Genomic DNA, 22304 nt, shown 5'->3' with positions numbered 1-22304 from the left:
TGCATTACCTATTCAGACAGATAAAATACAGAATAAAATTAATGTAGCAAGGCATTCCTGTAAGCCACCTGTCTCCTCCCTCAACGAACTGACTGACACTCCAATAAACCTGATTGCTCTCTGTGCCAGGAATACAGTCAAGTTTCAGGGCTCAGCACAAGCGTCATCTCCTGGAGGAACTCTTCTGACATGTCACGCCCACCTCCAGTAGAACTAACCCCCTCCTTACTCCCAAAGTGCCCTGAGCACCCTACTCTGACTGTACCTCTATCAAGTTATTATATCTGTTTATCTGTCTCACCTCACTAGGCTCAAAGTTCCTTGAAGGCAGGGACTGTGAATTACTCAACTTGGAATCTTCATAAGCCAGCACAGGGCCTGGCACCTGACAGGCAGGCAGCAAATGTCTGCCTAACTCATGAACACTGTGGGGGAGGAGCCAGTATGGGACTGGAGAGAAGATGCACACAAATGAGCCCATGTTCTGTTTTGTTTTCTAGAAACAGCCGGTTCCTCCCTTACTATTTAAGCAGTTACCTGGGCCAAGGGACCGATTCCACCATGAAGCCTAAGACCTGATCAAGTGCAAAACAAATGGGGTGATGGAAAAAGGGGCTCTGCAAAGAGAAGAGAAAAGATGAACAGAGGAGAGTCAAGGAATGTTTATATGCTAGGCTGAGCCAAGGGTCAGTGCTTCAGAAATAATACAATAATACAGAGAAAAGTGAATCCCCACAGCCCCAGGATATCACCCCAAATGGGAAAACCCAGCTACTATGAAGAAAGGGTCACACGACATCTAATCATTTTCAGAAAGAATCCACTTAGAACACAGAATTTTAAAAAACAAAATAAAGCCTGCCCTTGAATCATGGCTTTAGACCAAGTGAAAAGAAGAACACTTAGAACAAATTAAGACTAAGTATTCATTATTACCCTTAGAGAAACACATAGACGAAAACGTAGTTAAAAAAAAAAAAAAGAATTCATTTCGCTTCAGTATTCCGCTGGTGTGTTAGTGACCACTTCCCGATTTAAAAAAATTATAATTTAGAGATAAAGTAAAATGGTGGATGTCAGGGGCTAAGGGGAGGGGGGAATGGGGAGTTATTGTTTAATGCGTATAGAGTTTCAGTTTTGCCAGATGAAAAGAGTTACGCAGACGGATGGTGGTGATGGCTGCTCAACACCATGAACGTACTTCACACCACTCTTCTCTGGCTTCCGTCTTCATACCTGAAAACAGCTCAAGGGTCTCTCTCAATCACAGAATTCTCCAGGGCATCCACGCTTCTCTTCGTATAACCTACCTCTTCCTCCAGCTCTTCCAAAACACGGGGTGGGGCAGGGTCATGGGAAGTCTGCATTCACCCTTCTGACTTTCCTTCTTGGGACCAACACTGCCGCCTCAACAGCCTGTAGCAAGGGGAGACCCCCATGAGCTAGACTGCCAGCCCCTTAAGGTCAGGATCTGGCCTTTCCCCACCTCTGTGAACCCAAAACATCAAAAGCTGAGTGACTGCTCTGCTGAATGTGATGTCACGAACCCTCGTCTCCTGTCCAGAGTGACCCTCCAAGAGGAAGGACACTGCCCTTAAGCCACAGCTCTGAACTGGGGGAAGAACCGTCCCACATCTCTGCCTCTGTTTCCTCATCTGTAAAATGGAGGTGTTGCTTGCTTTGACTATCTCACCAGTGAATATCTCACCAGTCTATAGTGAGGTTTAAAAGGGACAAAATATCAAAGACTGCTTGCTCTGTAAACTAGTAAGAAGACTCAGGTCCTCCTATTTACAGTCTTAGCCTATAAGCCAAGACAGCAGAGGGTGACCTGAGGAACCGCTCGCAAAAAAGATGATGATAAGCATGGCAGGCTTCTGGTGCCGAGGAGAACCTGTAACACGAGCTCCAAGTTCACGCAATTTGCTTACTTGTTGTTGCCACAGATGCTTCCAGATTAACCAAAAAGCCTGCCTAAGGTGAAATGTATCCTTAGAGTCACCTTGAAAAATGGCTCATAGCTTAGGGAGGCAGCAGCAGCTGGGGGAGGGGCTGGGAGTGGGGAGCCATGGAACAGCCAGGGCGCCCAGTCCCCTAGACACGCAGGGCAGGGCCCAGATCTCCGCAGCTCATGCGTCTGGGTTGCCCTGGGGCCTATCCCTGCGGGTGGAGAATGTCACAGTCCTGCTGAGGCGCAGTCATGTCACACTCTACCGAGCGCTCCTCTGTGAAGGCAAAGGGTCCTGACTCAGCGACGCTTGGCGCCCAGGGGCTAGGTGAGTTTCTCTACATCTCTGTGAGCTCAGCCTCCGTTTACATGTAATCCTCAGGACAGATTATTTCCTATACCATGGCCATCTCTCCATTAGTTACAAGAGAGAACTGGACAGGTACAACCAACATAAATCCTCTTCTTGCCTCAGACTAGTCTGGAAAGGGGATGGTGGTGGTGGGAGAATCTAGAATAAGAGTCTGTTCCTTTGATTAATACTACCATGTGATGGGGGGAGACAAAGAACAGTTCATGAAGTTGGAACAGAACTTAACCATTACATTTTAGACTGTAAAGATAAGAAGTGCTAACTCTGGAGTCCAAAGTTCCCCAGAGGGTGTGATGAGAGAAGGGAATAACGTGCTGGGAGGCCCCCCCTTACCTCTCCCTTTCTGCCTGCAGTGTCCCCCCCTTCACTCCCACTCACCCTGAAATGCCTAGGCCACAGCAGCAAAAGGTATCTCAATGTGTATCAGACCTTAGTGCCTCCCACTCCTCCCCCACAAAATGACAAAACTGTATTACTTCTAGATGTCTTCAGTTTACTTTTTGCCTCCCTGGGGATAAATGGCTCCTTCCAATCTTCCTAACCTCTGTATCTTCCCCTTTCTTTTGTGCCACCAGCAGCTGAGTACCTTCAATAGGCACGAAGTTGTCTATCGGACTTTGAGATCCTTGACAGCCATAAGTTCCTTTATCCATTTCCTTTTCATCTCCAGCTCCAAAGCCCAAAGGACACAAACATCAAACTCTTGTCAAAATTTGTCTCCTACAGGGACTTCCCTGGTGGCACAGTGGTTAAGACTCCACGCTCCCAATGCAGGGCACCTGGGCTTGATCCCTGGTCAGGGAACTAGATCTCACATGCATGCGGCAACTAAGGAGCCCATGAGCCACAACTAAGGAGCCTGCCGCAACTAAGACCTGGTGCAAGCAAATTAAATAAATAAGTAAATAAATAAAATTCCTAAAAAAAAAAAAAATTTACCTCCTACAAATCACAAAAATAACCCTCAGCTTTTCTCAGAAACCACTGAAGCCAGGGTAGGGTAGGTGTTTGAGGCTTTTTTGAATTGCTTTAATATTCCTTGTATTCTTGTCTCACTCCCCAGAACTGCTCACTACATCCTCTTGTTGTCCCACTTTTCCCCTACACTACTGCTCAGGCTTCAGACAGCAGGGACACCAGCAGACACACTAAACCTTCTCCTCAATAGTCTCCAGCATCTCTTTTCTAGAACCTAGCAACAGGATGACTGCAGCCTGGATCTGAGTGCAGCAGACAGCCCTTAAGTCCCAGCTCCACCAACCAACAGCAGATTGGCCTCAGGCAAGTCAATCATTCTTCCTGGTCCTCACGGGGTAGGTCTGGATGATCCCCAAATGCCCTCTGAGTTCTAAGGAATCTGGAATGTCTTCTAGGGAAAAGGAGAAGCCCGGAAGTATTTCTCCTGAAAACGTGAGTCAACAAAAGTTCTGACTAGAAGGAAGAAATGTTAAATCCATCCTCTTTTTTTCCACAGAGCAGTCCTTTCCCCCTGCATCTCCCCAGACCTATCCTAGAATCTATCTCCCTCTGCACTGCAGCAAACTCAGGAGACTCCAACTTTTCCATTTAGAGCTTAATCAATCCATCAGCACATTTGTATAGGCCATCCGTACACAGTGTTCCTAAAGTGCTTTCCAAAAATAACAAACATCTGACCAAAAAACCCCAGCCTACACACACACACACACACACACACACACACACACACACACACACACACACATCACTGCAGAGCTGTAGGGGCCCAGAGAGAAAGTGAAAATGCAAGAGAGAAGGACACAAGAGAACAAAACAAGACAGGCTCAAGACAGGACAGAAAAAAGGAGAGAAAAGGCAGAGTGCCTGCTCACAGGCACTTGGCTCAGGCCATAAATTTCCAACAGTGAAGGCAGGAAACCACTTCTCCTCTAGACTGATGGGCTAAACTAGAACCAATCAGTTCGCCTCTTGATGCCTCTGTTTCCTCATCAGTAAAACGAAACAATTCAAGTACTTCTCTCTCAGAGAGCCTGGATCCGTGGAAAGGTTCTGGTAGGCTGTGCCGGAATCTCTGGTCTGCTTGGATATTATTAGTTAGGTGGCCTAGGGCAAGTTATTTTCAGTTCCCATCTACAAACTGGATAAATAACACCCACCTTATTGGGCTGTCGTGAAGTGGAGATGGGATCAACGTGAAGGATCAGGACAGTGTCTGGAACACTGGGCCCTCAAATCAGTGCTGTTGAAGGCCCCTTCCTGCTGTAAAAGGATGTTACTGAGCCCCCACTAGACCCCCGAAGGGTACTGTTTCAGCTGGGCTGAAAACACATGCCCCCAGACTAGGCTCGAAACACAGTTAGTTTAGATGAAAGAAGAGCCAAGAGCTTAAACAAATGAACCTCCAAAGGTCTCTCCCATGAAGTTCTGAAAATATATTTTTTTAAGGAACTTAACATTCCCTCCCCCAAAATTAAATAATCATGTATGTGACTATACTGAAGTGATATTTGTGTCTAGAGGGACCAAGGAGGTTTTCTAGCCTGAATATGCTACAGGAGAGGATAAGGGCACAGAGCTTACATGTCTGAGACACACACACACACACACACACACACACACACACTCATTACCTCATTATATAGGTGCCATTATGCCTATTTTACAGATAAATGGAATCAAAGGGGCCTAGAGGTCTTTCCTCCTCTTGCTTTCCTACTGCAAAGGACTCCCTGTTCTTTTTTCCAAATACAAGGTCAAGCTTATTTGCATCTCCTCTGGGAAAACTCTTCAATTGAGCCCACAGGCATGGAAGGCTCTTCTGAACCCATAGCATCACTGCCTGGAAGACTGGGAGAACCAGTCATATCCTCCCCCCAAGGCCCACTCACAGTTACTTAACTGCTGTATGCTACATTTACTGCAGGTAGTAAATTCCTGCAGAGCCCCAACTCCCGCCTCTTTCTGTGCCCCAAAGTGCTCAACATTTATTTGTTCAGGAAGGGGAAGAAAAGATAAACCCCAAACCCATAATTTGTATAGGAAATACAAGATGGCAAAGTAGCAGCAGATATAAAACAGGAGGGGAAAAGGGTATATAAATCCTGAAGTTTTGCCAGGTAGCAAAACAGATGTTTGGCCGAAGTGGCTGTAATTGGTTCCTAGACCCAGAGATACATCTATGTGTCATCACACCCCTCTTCTTGGTTCCTATCAGAGCTGAGTGGAGCAGGCTTCAATACCCACTTGGCAAATAAAGTCTGGGAAGCTGATCTGCTAAATCTGATTTCTTAGGACTCAGTGTTTGCAGTGACTCTACTGCAATTCAGCAAATATTTACTGGCTGTCTTCAGTGCAAGACTTGGGTGCTCACAGAGATGAAGTGGGTTATAGTTCTTACTCTCAAGGAATTCTCAATCTATGTGAGAGGAATTACATGTTTATCTACATCACACTGTCAAACTGTTACAAGGGTTTGTGTTTTTGTTTTGTTTTTTAATGTTAAAAAGTGCTATGAGAACACAGAGGAGATAAGAACAAAGGCTTCTGGTTGGGAGTAGGGGGAGGTGACAGAGAAAACTTTGAGCTGGACCTTGAAGATCACACACAGATTTAGTGTGCTCCCGGGGCAGTTTTTTTGTTTTTTTGTTTTTTTGTTTTTGCGGTACGCGGGCCTCTCACTGTTGTGGCCTCTCCCATTGTAGAGTACAGGCTCCGGACGCACAGGCCCAGCGGCCATGGCTCACAGGCCCAGCTGCTCTGCGGCATGTGGGATCTTCCCGGACCGGGGCACGAACCCGTGTCCCCTGCATCGGCAGGCGGACTCTCAACCACTGCGCCACCAGGGAAGCCCCCGGGGCAGTTTTGCATGCACAGCGCTAATTATAAAGAGAGAGAGAGAGAAAAAAAAAAAGGATGGCAGAGGGAGAGAGGAAAAATAAAGTGATAATTTTGTCTGCCAGGAGTCACTGAATGCTGCTGTCTGGTAACAGGAAATAAATATCTGTCTATATACCTTCACTCAAGGGGATGTTTCAGTGCTAGATTTTGGTTTTCAAAGTATGTACTCATAGCTGTGTAGGAAACACCTCCTCCAGGTCAAAAATAGCAAACCCAAGAGAACTGGTTGAAGCAGTTGTGTTTACTTTTTACTGTCTCTGTGGATTGCTTTCCAAAGGCTCCCAAGTGGAAGGGTATAAACAGGTCTGTGTCACTTCCTGGTTCTCAGGCCTTCTGCTACATTCCCAGTCAGTCTGGGAATGCTGCCTATTTAAAAATAAACTGTAAAAACTCACCAAAAACCCCAACTCTACTTTTTCCTCTACTTCATTCAATTTCACTGTAATTAAAAGGGGCTGAGCGAGAGACGAGACAAAAATGACCACAGAGAATGAGTTCTCAGGTGAAAACAAAAATATAGGCTTACTGAGTTCAAGGTCAGGGGACTTGGATTCTACTAATGTTCTGCCTCTAAGTGGAAAACCGGGCCTTGAAAAAGCAAGATGCTTCATCTCTCTGCACAATAGCTGCTTCAGCATCCTCTTAACCCCAATACAGTTCTCCAATCTTTCTGGACCTCAGTTTCCTTATCTATAAAATAGCACTAATAACAGCTACCTCATAGGGCTATTGTAAGTATCATATGGGAAATATATATAAAGCACTTAGTATAGTGTCTGGCACTCAGTAAGTCATCAAAAATGGTGTTATAGTTATATTACCACCTATCTTTACTGTCATCATCATCTGAAAACGGAAGGGCTGAGCTAGATGACCACTAAAGAAATTCTCTGGCTCCGAAATCCTATGAGTCTTTAAGTCACTTTCTCCTTTTCTTTTTTTTTTTCTTTATTTTCTTTTCTATTTTTTTTTGGGGGGGGGGTTAGATGGAAAGGAAGGGAGATCAACTTGGAGAAGCATGACAGTTACTGACACATCCTCAATGTTTATGTTAGAAACACCAGAATACAATTAAGGAAATCCATCAATGAGCTTGAAGGGGGCGTGTTACCCTCCCCAAGGGAAAAGTCTATCTATGACTCACATGAAAGCCACAGCACATGGCAAGTTCACCCACAACTGCTGCCTCTACTCCCATGTTCGTGAAGGACAGCACCCTCCTGGGCCAGCACAATCCGACTTCATCCACCTTATCTTTAACTGTGAGCAGCTCCTTAGGGAGCCCGAAAAGACAGCATGTGGCTAATCCACCCATTTCTCATAATAACTAATCCCCCCACAAAGTATTCCTGTTTCAAACAAAGAAGTGCCTTCTCCTTAATATAATTTGAATGTGGTCAAAAATCAAATGCCCCTCCCCGACAGTTACGAGTGTAATCGGAGATGTTTGGATTTACCAAAACCGAAGTGCTAAACTGTAGTTAATTTCAGGTGAAATTAATAAGCGTTTTCTTTTATTCATTCTGTGTCCATACTGTGCCAAAGGCTGTAGAAGATGCCAGAAACTAACAGGATGGGATGAGTAAGATAAAGGATGACACCTAGGTTTTTGGCTTGTGACCGTGTGAATGGTAGAAGCTACCACAGGAGGGAGAGAACACAGGTAGACAAGCAGGTTTTGGTGAAGAATATGATGAATGTAGTTCAGGTTATTTTTGGGTGGGTTGAATTGTAGGTACTTGAAGGATATCCAGGTAGAAAAGTCTAGCAGGCAAGTTAGAAATGAGTATGAAAGTCTGCAAAGTGCTCCGAACTTGGGGTACTGCCCTGGAGTGATTGGCCTGAAAGTGATGGCTGAAACCATGCAAAATAGACAATGAGCTCACCTAGGTGAGAGAGATGAGTGAGGAGAGAGTCAAGCCAGAATCCTGGGGAGAACACTAACTTTTAAAAGAGGCCTATCAAGGAAGGAGAGACCATGAAAGACACTCCAAAAAGCACAAGGAAACCGGAAGCCTGTGCATCACAGCTGTCAAGGTAGGGACAGCGTGATTCAAGGAGGATGTGAGGGGGCACAGTGGCAGATGCAGCAAAGGTCCAGTAAATAAAAACTAAAAAATACCCACTGGATCTGGCCACTAGGATATCACTAGTGACCTCCTCAAGAGCACATTTATTAGAGTGGTGAGGGCAGATCATGTTGACTTTAACATGAATTCAAAGTGAGAAAGCAGACACAATAAGGGCAAAACAATTGGGGGTGGCTGGAACTGGAAAAGAAGGGAGAAGAAACACTGGATGATGGCTTCTAGCTCCAAATATATTATGAGTTGTACTTTCTCAGTTAACCCAAGGATTTCGGTTAAAGCTTCTGGAACTGCCCAGATAGCTCCGAGACACCCTCCCCCCAAACCCAATCGAGAGTTCCTCCGAATGAGCACCCAGACACACACACTATGGTTGCCAAAGCTGTGGAGACGCTGGGGATGAATATTTAAGACCTGCCTGCTTCCTTAATGTTCAACAACCACAAAAGCCTCTCCACCCCATCACCCTTTTTCCAAAACTACTACCTCTTCTGTAGGATTCATGAGTGAGAAGAAACAGTCAACCTAATGGCAGGGCCAGAGAAGTGGACTTAGTGTCTCTCAGGCCTTAAGGTGCTCCATAAATATGGTCTCGATTTCTGCCATTTCCCTTCTTTCTACTCAAATGTCAGCCGAGTATTTTTCCCTAAGGTTCAGGATTCCAGAAGCATGTTCTTCACCTCCATCTACTGAAGCTTAACAGCCCCAGTGAGGTACACATTTAGAACAAACAAGACACTGCCTTCTGGCTCCAAATTGTTCTCCATCTTGTATAAGTTCCAAGAAGCCTCCTAATTTATAACCAAACCATGACTCTTCCCATCCTCCTCCTCACAAATTACCCAAACTTCCTGTAAGTTGTCAAGGTTGGACTGAAAGGCCCCAAGCAAAAATGAGAAGCAGGAACTTGCCTACTGTTCCTTCCCCTTTGATTAGTGCCACGCCCCAGCACCACCTCTGCCCTTACATGACCCTCTCATTCTACAGAGCCCCTCCACCAATGCCTGCATGCTCTAGGTCTAGCTCCAACCATACCTCCAGTTCTCTCCACGTGGGGTTCTAAGTCAGGACTGGAGAAGAAAGGAATCTGGTTAACTCACAAGAAGGAATATTCCCTTAAATCTCCAAATACAGACTCAAAAGTTATCTCAAATTAGTCAAAGTTCAGGCAGAGGTATCAAATGAAGAACTTCATAAAGTCCAGGTATCATCTTAGAAGACGTTAAGAGATTGTGATAAACACAGCAGATAAGAAAGAAACAGCAGACTATACTACAAACCTACAGTAATCAAGACAGTATGGCACTAGTACAAAAACAGAAATACAGATCAATGGAACAGGATAGAAAGCCCAGAGATAAACCCACGCACATATGGTCATCTTATCTTTGATAAAGGAGGCAAGAGTATACAGTGGAGAAAAGACAGCCTCTTAAATAAGTGGTGATGGGAAAACTGGACAGCTACACGTAAAAGAATGAAATTAGAACACTTCCTAGCACCATACACAAAAATAAACTCAAAATAGATTAAAGGCCTAAAGGTAAGGCCAGACACTATAAAACTCTTAGAGGAAAACAGGAAGAATGCTCTGTGACATAAATCACAACAAGATCCTTTTTAACCCACCTCCTAGAGAAATGGAAATAAAAACAAAAATAAACAAATGGGAACTAATGAAACTTAAAAGCTTTTGCACAGCAAAGGAAACCATAAACAAGACCAAAAGACAACCCTCAGAATGGGAGAAAATATTTGCAACTGACAAAGGATTAATCTCCAAAATATACAAGCAGCTCATGCAGCTCAATATCAAAAAAACAGACAACCCAATCCAAAACTGGGCAGAAGAGCTAAATAGACATTTGTCCAAAGAAGATATACACATTGCCAACAAACACATAAAAGAATGCTCAACATCATTAATCATTAGAGAAATGCAAATCAAAACTACAATGAGGTATCACCTTGCACCAGTCAGAATGGCCATCATCAAAAAATCTACGAACAATAAATGCTGGAGAGGGTGTGGAGAGAAGGGAACCCTCTTCCACTGTCGGTAGGAATGTAAATTGATGCAGCCACTATGGAGAACAGTACGGAGGTTCCTTAAAAAACTAAAAATAGAACTACCATACAACCCAGCAATCCCACTACTGGGCATATACCCTGAGAAAACCATAATTCAAAAAGAGTCATGTACCACAATGTTCATTGCAGCACTATTTACAATGGCCAGGACATGGAAGCAACCTAAGTGTCCAGCGACAGATGAATGGATAAAGAAGATGTGGTACATATATACAATGGAATATTAGTCAGCCATAAAAAGAAACGAAACTGAGTTATTTGTAGTGAGGTGGATGGACCTAGAGTCTGTCATACAGAGTGAAGTAAGTCAGAAAAGAAAAAACAAATACCATAACACATATATATGGAATCTAGAAAAAAATGGCTCTGAAGAACCTAGGGGCAGGACAGGAATAAAGACACAGATGCAGAGAATGGACTTGAGGACACAGGGAGGGGGAAGGGTAAGCTGGGATGAAGTGAGAGAGTAGCACTGACATATATACACTACCGAATGTAAAATAGATAGCTAGTGGGAAGCAGCCGCATAGCACAGGGAGATCAGCTCGGTACTTTGTGTCTACCTAGAGGGGTGGGATAAGGAGGGTGGGAGGGAGATGCAAGAGGGAGGGGATATGGGGATATATATATGCATATAGCTGATTCACTTTGTTATACAGCAGAAACTAACACAACACTGTAAAGCAATTATACTCCAATAAAGATGTTAAAAAAGAAAAAAGAAAAGAAACAGCATAACTTAATAAGGGAATCTGATATCTCCCTCATTCCCAACACACGTTTCTTAAGAAGCTTACTGACTTTGTTCAACACATATAACGAGCACCTACTTACCCTAGATTCACACGAAAGGTACAAAGATGGGGGAAAGCTCATAACATTAAAGAGTTTATAGTCTACTGGGGGAGATAAGATACATACACAAATAACTATAATGAGGTAAAAAGTGAAAACACATTGGAGATATACAGCCAAAGTGTCAAGGACAAAACAGGGAAGTAAGCTGGAGCCAGAAGAGGGAAATGAAATGGTTAATTACAGAATCAATCACAATGTGAGTTTCAGTGTCATACAAAAGGGAGTTCAAATCCTGATTCTGCCTCTTGCTTCTTAGGGGTGCTAGGTGTACTGTTTTACCTGCTGTGAGCCTCTTGTTTCCTTATATATGAAAGTGGGGTAGCAGACATTCAACAATAGGCAGCACAGGGCAGTGCCCCTTGAAAAAAGGGGAAGAAATGCAGTGAGTCCTACTAGTGCCCCAGCCAATCTCCTAAAGGAGTCTTCAGGTCACAGAGTAGGGAGAAAAAACCTGAAAGTGTTCAACAATTTCAATGAGTTGAAGAGACAGAGTTGGGAATTTGGGGATGCCAAGGTGGCTAGAATGTGCAGGGCAAAGTAACTGAAAGGAGGGAGCTGCAAAGAGAAAAGAGTGCAGAGATCTGCAGAGGCTGAGTATACTGATCTGTGCAGGTGTTTGAGGAAACTAGCAAGGCTGAGGAAAGAACCAAAGGAAAGAAATAGGCAGCATAACCCCGGCACTCACACAGAGCCAGAAATTTACATGTTCCCACCGGCCAAGATGGAAAAAATCTCCTAACCCACAGGGCATTGGAAGGAATCTTCAGAAGGGTTTGGCCGCAGCAGTGGGACCATCCTAGCCCTAGACTAAAGGCTGTTCTGGACCCACCCTAATAAACTGAAAAGTAAGCCTCGAAAGGATCAAACCAATTGTAAGTACTAACTGAATTGCTTCTGAAGACAAAGCTGAAGAGTTTTTAAAGGAATGCAAAAAGTTCCAGCACCCACCAACACACAACTATGTCTGCGCCAACTATGTCTAGCTTCAAAGCAAAAATTAACAGGCAGGGCTTCCCTAGTGGCACAGTGGTTGAGAATCCGCCTGCCAATGCAGGGGACACAGGTTCGAGCCCGGGTCTGGGAAGATATCACATGCCGCGGAGCAACTAAGCCCGTGCGCCACAACTACTGAGCCTGCGCTCTAGAGCCCGCGAGCCACAACTACTGAAGCCCACATGCCACAACTACTGAAGCCCGCGTGCCTAGAGCCCGTGCTCCACAATGAGAAGCCACCACAATGAGAAGCCCGCGCACCGCAACGAAGTAGCCCCCGCTTGCCGCAACTAGAGAAAGCCCACGCACAGCAACAAACCCAATGCAGCCAAAAATAAATAAATAAATAAATTTATTTTTAAAAAAATTAACAGGCATGCAAAGAGGCAGGAAATTATAACCATGACATATGGTCACATGAGGAGAATAATCAAACAATAGAAATGGACAAGGAAATGACACAGATGACAGAGTTAGTGGACAAGGATATTCAAATCTCTATTACAAATATATTCTGTATGTTCAAGAGAAAAAAGGAAGGCGTGAGCATGATGAGGAAAGAAATGGAAGACAAAATGAAGACTCAAATTGAACTTCTAGAGGGAAAAATACAAATATCTAAAATGAAAAATACACAGGATGGGATTAACAGATTAGACACTGAAGAAGAAAAAAATTAATGAACTTGAAAGCACAGCAATAGAAACTGTCCAAAGTGACATACACAGAACATCAGTCAGAAGTGTTGACACTATCAAGCAGCCTAACATATATATAATTGGGGCACGGGGAGGGCATATGGGTAGGCACAAACTTTTTTTTTTAACAATGGCTGGAATTTTTCTCAATTTGATGAAAACTATAAACCCACAGATTCAAGAAGCTCATCAAATCCCAAGCAGCAGCACAAAAAGAAAACACAAGGTACATTGTAATCAAAATGATGAAAATTAGCATTAAAGAGAACATAATTAAAAGCAGCCATGAGGGGTTAGGAGGAGAGACAATGCAGAGGAACAAAGAATTACAGCAAGTCTATTGTTATAAACAAAACAGCCCAGGAGGCAATGGAGCATCATGTTCAAAGCACTGGGAAAAAATCAGTCTGACACTGGTGAAGGAAAAGTTGACAAGAACTAAGAAGTCCCCATCACAAATGCTTTCTGTGCTCTGCAGTAATATTTTTCACAGAGGCCTGTGCTGAGCACAAGATGGAAGCCCAGTGGCCTTACAAACATTTGCAAGTGCAGCATCCTATGAAGAGTAAAAAGGGGTGAAGACTCTCAGGTTCATACAGAGCCATGTTTTACCCATATTTTATACCTATGGACTCACAACATTACAGACTATAGCTCTTATGTAGTCATATTCCTTAACACACTGGAAAAGACAAGAAAGGTCTATCAGAGGATTCATCCCATAGCAGAAGAAAATCAAAAAATAAAAAGTAAATCTCATGAAGGAATGAGTTAGCCTCACCAGCATCAGGCCTGACGAGGCCTCCCTCTCCTCAAGTGTACACTTCTATTGGTTAATGTGTCTGACTGGCCTTTACAGATTCAGATAAAAGGTTTTTTTCAGAATGGAAGAATGCTCCTTGAGAAATAGGTAAGAGTAACTCAAGAGCTGAATGAGAGTTACTCAATTCTTAGCTATGCGATCCAGCCCAGGGTAGCACAGCCTCCTCCTCATTAAGCACCTGGGCTGGCACCCCATTCTTCAGAGTCCAGCCTGGGGCCTTACCCTGGAGGGACCATTAAAATGGCAATTTATCTGTTCTGGGCCCACTAAACTATAAGGTCCTGGGAAAGCTGGGGCCCCATCTGTTTTTTAATGCTTTCTTTGTAACTCTGAGACCACCACACTCTCAAAAAAAACCAGTATAGGTGTCCAAGAGGGACCCTCCTTCCCAAAATACTTTACTGCCTGAACTAGAGGTTTTCAACTGGGGACACCTCTATACTCCACCCCAGTCCCAGGGTTTCTGGCAACATTTGGAGGCATTTTGATGGTCATAACTTGGGGGGTGCTATTGGCATCTAGAGGGTAGAGGTGAGGGATGCCACTAAATATCCCACAATGCACAGGACAGCCCCCAGAACAAAGAATTTGGCCCCGAACGTCAACTGTGCTGCAGGTGAGAACCCTGGCCTGAGTGGATGAGCACTGAGCTGCAGCAGATGCCAGTAGATGTGCATGTCTTGCAAATTCCCTCACACCACTGGAAAGCCTCCTGTCCTACCACCTGTCCCCTGATCCGCTGTCCCTAACGCAGGCTTACAGGCCCTCGAGAGAGGAGCTTAAGGGTTCAGACTTCTGGGTTTTCACCCCATCTCTGCCACTAGCTGTTTGATACGGGCTGGACATGTCACAAAACTATTCTGGGCCCATTTCCTCCTCTGTAAAATAGAGAGGTTGGAAAAGATGACTTGAGCGTTCTTCCAGCTCTATCTGAAATGCTAGCTTTGGCCTTATCATGAGCCAAAGAGAAAGGGGAAGGATCCAGCTTAGTCGTGAGTATGCACATCCACCCTCTGAAGGACAGAGGTTCTTCTACTGTGGAAACCAAACCCGGCCAAGGGGAGGTCCAGAGAAGCCTGGAGCTCAGGTATGAGCGACCCAGAAAGGGCTCTGCAAACACTGGCTGCAAGTCCAGCCCAGGCCCTCAGGTTTAAAATATGAAAGTCCTTACTAGCCTCCCTCCTGCCTTTCCCGTGTCAATCTTTTCACCAGTGTTTGGAGGAGAAGCGGGAGGCTAGGGCCACTGAAGAGTAGCACCGGCATCACCTGGGAGCTTATTAGAGACGCTGAATCTCAGCCTTCATCCCTGATCTACTGAATTAGAATCTGCATTTTAATAAGATTCCCCAGGTGACTCCTATGCTAAAGTTTGACAAAGCGAGAGAGAGGCATGGACATATATACACTACCAAACGTCAGGTAGATAGCTAGTGGGAGGCAGCCGCATAGCACAGGGAGATCAGCTTGGTGCTTTGTGACCACCTTGAGGGGTGGGATAGGGAGGGTGGGAGGGAGGGAGATGCAAGAGGGAAGAGATATGGGAACATATGTATATGTATAACTGATTCACTTTGTTATACAGCAGAAACTAACACACCACTGTAAAGCAATTATACTCCAATAAAGATGTAAAAAATAAATAAATAAATAATAAAATAAAATTTAAAAAACTGAAAAATAAAGTTTGAGAAGTCCTGGTTTAGGGTATGCTGCCCTTCTATTATTCTCTGCTTTGTCATCTCCTCGCTTGTAAAGATGACTTTCAAGACTCTGTCCACATTCTACCCTAACCCCACCTCCTTGCACACCCTGTGCACATCTACACACACGCGTGCACACGCGCGCGCACACACACACACCAGTTCAGAACTTCCAAATCCAGAGTCACAAGAGTCATGGGGACAGGTTCCTTTCTCCTTGCCTCTTTCCTACATCCACACAAGGGGAGAAAGAAGCTAGGCTTGAAGCACAGGCCAAATTAGAGCTTTTCTGAGAGAGATTCAGCCCACCCCTGCTGTTCAAAGATTCCCCAGGAGGCGGGATGCAAAAAGGGAAGGTGAACCCAAAGGTACAAACTCTGATGGGAAGAGATTCATCATTTGCATCTGAACAGAGACCAACAGGGGTCCAAAGTTTCATTTCTAAAGTTTTGTTTTTGTTTTTTTTTTTTTTTGCTGCTGCTGCTGTCTTACCTTACAGAAAGATTCTTGGGGCACGGGCTAAAGGGCAAAGCACACACACAGAGTAAACAAAAACGCAGCAAGGGTTCTCCTGGGGGTGGGGGCAGCTGGAACAAAGCAAGACCATGCTGAAGGGTAGCACAACAGAGCGCTGGAACAGAGCACAGAATGTGGGGGGCAGGGGGGCTGGACTCTGCTGAGAAGTCAGTGTAGTGGAGGAGATTAGGCTGCTTCTCGCCCCTCACCCCACCCGCTGGTATAAGCAGCAGATGGCCCAGCCCCAGGCAGCTGGCAGAGACAGCCATCTGCACGTGCCTGCCCGCCCCTCCCCCACAGCTGAAGATGGGGCGGAGCAGGGCAAGGTCCAGGCCCAAACCCAGGTGGACGCATCCTCTGGAAAGCGCACCCTGGGGGTGGGGTAGCAACATCACCCAATGCTCTGCCACAGTGGGATGAGCCTCAAAAACAACTCTAGCATTACCCAAGGTTCTCCTGCACCCACCTTTGCTGCCTCTGGTCACCTTCTTTACCAGGAGCAGACTCATGGGTCTGTCTTGGGATCCGAACACAGTACAGCCCGAAGTCCAACCTACCCGTGTTAAGAGGGAAAAACTGCGGCCTGGAGCGGTATTATGACTTGCCCTGGGGACACAGGGCTTGTTAGTGGCTGAACCAAAACTAAGTTCTCCCAACTCTCACTAATAAACAAGGTTCCCCAAATATCTCCCAATCAGGGTCTAACCACTGAGCCCCCTCAGAGTGCCAGCCCCAGCACTGTTCACTGTGCTCTGTCCATTCTGAGCCCCCAAGGAATGGCTGCCGCCCATTCGTAATTCTGCCAGATTAGGAAGCCCAGCAGCATTAGTCTCCAAGAACTGTGTGTGTGTGAGTGTGTGTGTGTGTGTGTGTGTGTGAGAGAGAGAGTGTGTGTGTGAGAGTGTGAGTGTGTGTGTGTGTGTTTGGAAACGAAAAAGGACTGTTCTGAGAGCTGAAGGGAATTATCAGCCAACACAGAAACGGAGGCGAGTCTGAGTTAACTGCCAAACCAGACTGGCTTAATTAAGACCCTCCCACCCTCTTCCCCAGGAAACCCACCCTCTCCCCTGGCTGGTCACACTAACCTAGCTGTAAGAAGCAGTCATTTCAGGGAAGCCGAAGCCCTCGCAGTTGACCTAGCCCTGGGGGATGGGCCATCAGCCAGGGAGCCAGGCCACTGGAGCTTCGGCACACCAGCTGCCCTTACTGTCACCTCAGTATCCACCTTCAACAGCATTTGCTCCATAAAGGTCCCCCAGCCTCCAGCCCACTCTGGATCAGTGTGCGCGCACAGTGGAAGAAAACACTCATTAGCTTTTCAAATGTAACCCTCTACAGAACCTAAATAGAAGGCACAGTTATGCAACTGCAAAGCAGGATTCCTCTTCTTACAAAACAAAGATGCACGTCCACAACCAGCTATCTGGTAAAAACTGGGTAGAAAGAGGCTAAGGGGCATTGAGGTTAAGCTGATTTACTAACCTCATCTAGATGCCTGGCAAACGCCAGCTTCAAGGCCCTGAAGCACTGGTATAATGAAAGCATCCTAATGATCAGAAATCTTTCCTGCCCTAAACGCCCTCAGATGCTATTTCTGACCCTACACTCCAGTGCTATCACCATAGGCTCGTCCTGGCCTTTAGGGCCAACACCAGCCCAGGACCCTGGACATGGATATTCAGGGCCAGAAAGTAGCCTGCCTGAAAAACTGACTTACTCAGGAGCTGAAAAGCAATGTTTGGTCCAGTACAACAAAGGGCCATAATGGGCACCTTGTACCCCAAACTCCTTCACAGCCGCCACAAGGAAGCTCTGGGTAGAGCATGGGGTGTGCAGTAAGGGTAGGGAATGGGGACACTACTTCCTTTACTTCCGCCCAAACCACACCCCTTTAGAACCTGCCCTCCTGAAAGGCAAATGCAGTTCTGACTTCCAAACCTCACTGTTTGAGAGAACTTCTGGTCTTCTCTCTTCACTTTTTAAAACAGACGACTGCTCCCCTAGGGAGAAAAAGCAGCTGTAAACACAGGAGAGGGCAGACAAAGAACCCTGCTAGGAGTTCCAGAGGAACAATTATACTACTGTAAAAAGGCTTCTCAGAAGAAGCAACACAGCGCATTCCAAACAGAAAAACACAACTTCCTTCAAAGTACTTGTCTAAACGGTAACCTTTGGGCAGATGATTTCCCTACACTCCACTATGCTGCCTCCTCTACTCAACACTAAGACCTTGACATGTAAAGTGAGGTAGTGATTTTCTTCCTGGGAACCTTAAAAGAAGCAGTTCACAACTCAGTCTGCCTGCTACTGTCTATTTTTATCACCATCATCATAATCATTAAAGGGCTAAACTTCATTACCAAACTGCTACGAACATTTAAACAAATTTAAGCCATTATGTTTTTAGGCAGACTGAAGCCACAGTAGTTACTAGTGGAGAGAGAATGGGGAGAGGGTATAAATCTGAGACGCGCAGCCTGGCTTCTGCACTTCTTACTTCCCAAAAGGAACAGCAGTTTTCAAAGGCTCAGGATTCTGGGAAATCACCCACTGGCTCATTATACCGCTCCATCACAAGTAATGAGGCTGCCACCCCAAAACCCATTTGCCAAAAATAAAAGATCTAAAGAAGTGTTTCAGAGAAAGTTTGTGAGAAGAGTATTCAAGCTGGTTTTATTTTCATACAAGCTACAATTAAATGGCTTTGCCTCCGTAACCACACTTCCTACCTAGAATTCCAGGAAGTTTAGGTGTGCCCCTCAGATTTAGACTGGATTACAGGGAATTTAGCTGGCTGAAACTGGTCCCAGCCCATAAATGTTACCAACCTGTTTTCACAGTCCTAGTTGGATCTGAGAAATAAAGGGGGGTGGGGGAAGGAGGGCAGGGAGTCAGTGCTACACTTATAATTCTGCCCAAGTCAGAAGAGGAAGACACTGCTTTTAATTTCATGCAAGAGTCTATTATTAGAAGGAAAAATGCAACATAAGCCATAAGCCCCATCAGTGACAAAGCAAAGAAAAAAACATATTTACGGAATATATTTAAATCCCTAAACTTCCCAGAGGAATCAATACAAATGCCATTAATACAAATAAATCACCGTTGCCCCTAATGGTCTGTTCCCTGAAGCTACAAGCTTCCCTGTGGCCACGTACCTTTCACATCCTACTTCTGAGAGGATTCGTCACACGTGCATCTGGCCTCACTACAATTCCCCAAGAAACACTGGCCAACTTCTAGGATGAACAAAATTTCCATGTGAACTGGGTTTTCAGGAGAATCTCAGAGTGAGACCAGCTCCTGGGGGACAAGCCTGACTCTTTCTGACATTTCCATTTGCTCTCAGGTCTTGGGTTTCCAGAGCCCTAAAATTCCTTGATGGTCTTCCAGCCTCCAGCCCATGCTCTGCTCCAGGCCATCCAAAATCCTGCTAGGCACCCCACTCCCAAGCACTGTCAGATCACCTTTCACCTTTGTCCACTCTGTGAATCATCATTTCCTGACGGTCCTCTATATAAAGCTTGCAAAATGTACAAAAAGCACAGGCCCGGCCCACCAGGAACTTTCAGTGGAGCTGGAGAAGCTGCCTACCCTGACAGCAAACAGTCAAGGCACACAATAAGGAAGAGTATCTACTTCAGTAGTCCATGTGGGTGCAATAAAACACTGAGTCGGGACTTTCCTGGTGGCCCAGTGGTTAAGACTCCACACTTGCACTGTAGGGGGCATGGGTTCGATCCCTGGTCTGGGAACTAAGATCATCCCACATGCTGCGCGGTGCGGCCAAAAAAAAAACACAACCACTAAATTGTGAGGTATGAATTTTAGAAAATAAGGAAGAACAGCAACGACTTGAGAGTTATGGACAGAATAATGGAAAGAAAAAAAGATACAGAAATGGATCTGAACCAAGACAATTAAAGAGGGCCGTAAAAAGGAAGGAAGGGAGATCTGACCTGAAAGCCCTGAGTGCTGAGTAAGTATGGAGATAGAAAGAGAGAATTTCTGGGGCTGGAAGGCTTAAGTACGCATGATAAATTAGGAAGGTAGAGGTGGGGAAAGAAGTCAAGAATCAGGGAAGAACAGAAAAAAAAATCCATCTGAGATCGTTCAGGGCAAGGGACAATTCTTACGGTTTTCCTGGTATCTATCACATAGCAGACTCTGGTTATTCCACAAAGTATTAAGTATTCAACTGAATACTTAAAATAAGGCCAGATTGTACAGCTATGAAAAACAGGCAGAGAAATTCAGCTTTGGATCAGTAGGTAGCGGGGAGCCAATGAATGTTCTCGAGCAGGAAACATGACCTAATCCAATTCAACGGGCATTTACTAAAGGCCTACTATGTGAGAGGCGCCAGAATACTCAGTCCTCGCCCTCAAGGAGCACCGCCACCATGGGAAGGGATGGTAATGTGACCTCCCACACACATAGGGCTGCATTCTCTTACCTAGTCTCACTTGAGATAAGAACAATGTTAACCCGACATGAACCTGGCAAGAGAGACTAAAGTAGCCTGGGAGGCCAGACAGGATGATAAGGTCTGGGCCAGAGTGGTGGTGACAGAAACCTACAGAAGAAAGAAATGGCAGGAGCTGGTTACTGACTAGACAGGAGGCGCTCGTAAGAGGGGAGTCACGATGACACAAAGTCAGAGAGCAGGACGACTCGGATTTCAGTTCCCAGATGGTGACATACCTTCAGCCCATGCTTTGGCCCACTGACCGCCTAATGCTAAGGTCAGTCGGCTCCACCATTCTGCCCATTTCTGGGAATGAGGGTTACACACTCCATCCTTCCCATCCACACACAGTTCTTTATGCTAGTTGTGATTTCCTGTAATTCCCATCTGCAAGGGGGTAAAGGAGATCGATGAGGAGCTGACAATTCCGTTGTCCATCACAACAGTAATAAATACATCTCAATAGTCCTGCCCTAAAGTTTTACTGGCAGCTCGTATTCTGTGAAGAGGAGAAAAGGGGGAGGAAGCGTTACATTTTAAAAGCCTTGAGGCAGTGTTCTCCTTACCCAGTGAGTTTTCCTCCCAGGCAGAGCCTCCCCAGCGACATTTAGCAAGGCAGAGGCAAGAGATGGCAAAGTATCAACCTTGAGAGCCAGGACCACTTCCTACAGAGAAAAGAGGCCCAAGATCCCACCCCACCTGGCTACGTGAAAAATGAGCACACGATCAGGACGGCAGAATCAGCGCGAAGCAGGCCCCAAACACTCGGAGTACACAGAATCAACGGAAACAAGCAGCTGGCCTTCCACAGTAACTGCTCTCCAGGGGAGACGACGCTTGAGGACTGGCCAAGCGCTCATCCCGAAGTAGAGCTGCCCAGTGCAAGGCTCTGAGCCACAGGAAGGCCAGCCTGGCTCCCAAAAAGGTGGCCCCTCCTCAGAACCCTGACACCCTGCCAGCCACCGCCATCCCTGATCATCCTAGACCAAAGCAGCACAATAACAGGAGAACGGTGGTGACCTGTAGAAGGAAAAGTCACGGCTGAGTTTCTCCCTCCATGATTGCAAGTGACCTGTTTTTCCTATCCTTTCTTCAAGAAACAAGTAGAACTTGTGGTTTCTTAAATGTTTTGAAAACAAGTAAGTTGATGGCGGAAATGAATTTGACATGTGTATCATTACAAAGGGAAAGTGCAACTTAGCCCTCTTTCCTAACCATTAAACAAGAAGAAGAGGAAAAAAAGAGTGCAGACTGAATGAAGAACAGTTATTGGTTAAAACAACTTGGTGGATTCTCTGACATTTTCTAAACAAGTGCTTCCCTCCCACCTGTGACATATCCTGACTGCCTGAGAACAGTCACCCACACCCTTCACACAGGGGCTCGGAGGACTAAAACTGGGATGCTGAGGATATGTTATCACAAAGCTTTTTCCCAGTGCTTGGTTTAGGCTTCCTATGGTTGGCAAAAGGCCTTTCATAAGCCGGTGGCTTGGCTGTGTCAGTGGGAGAGGGATGTTTTGTTACCCTGCAGGACTCTACTCTGTAACTGGGGTGGTCATACTCCCAGTAACATGAAACCTCAGGATAATAAAAATAACAACAATAATAACAACATTGTTATTATTACCTGGAGCCTGACTGTCTAATCACTGCACAGGAATCTAAGCATTTTCCATCTAATATCTGATTTAATCTTCACAAGAACCTTAAAAGGTAGGTACTACTACTATCTCCATTTCTGGACAGTGGTTAAATAACTTGTCCAAAGTCACAGAGACAGCAAGGTTACAAACTAAGCAGGCTGACCCCAAAGCATATAATCTTGCTAGAGGTTCAAATCAATTCCATGTTAGATAATGTAATTCATTTTA

The 22304-nt window shown here is 45.4% G+C and overlaps 1 protein-coding gene across 3 annotated transcripts in view; it reads right to left on the bottom strand.

Moving 5' to 3' along the window:
• Positions 1–22304, bottom strand: part of SUSD6 (sushi domain containing 6) — a 93938-nt gene that overhangs the window by 53806 nt on the left and 17828 nt on the right. Inside the window, exon 2 of one of the 3 annotated variants that reach the window (XM_033434217.2) lies at positions 1311–1416. The exons of the other annotated variants lie outside the window; for them this stretch is intronic. The gene's annotated coding sequence lies outside the window, so the exon portion shown is untranslated. The remainder of the gene's footprint in view (positions 1–1310; positions 1417–22304) is intronic. 3 annotated transcript variants of the gene reach the window in all.

This window comes from Orcinus orca, chromosome 2, assembly GCF_937001465.1.
Source record: "Orcinus orca chromosome 2, mOrcOrc1.1, whole genome shotgun sequence".
Classification (NCBI taxonomy): Eukaryota; Metazoa; Chordata; class Mammalia; order Artiodactyla; family Delphinidae; genus Orcinus; species Orcinus orca.
The sequence above is the reverse complement of the archived record's forward strand: the minus strand, read 5'-3'. Positions and strand labels throughout refer to the sequence as shown.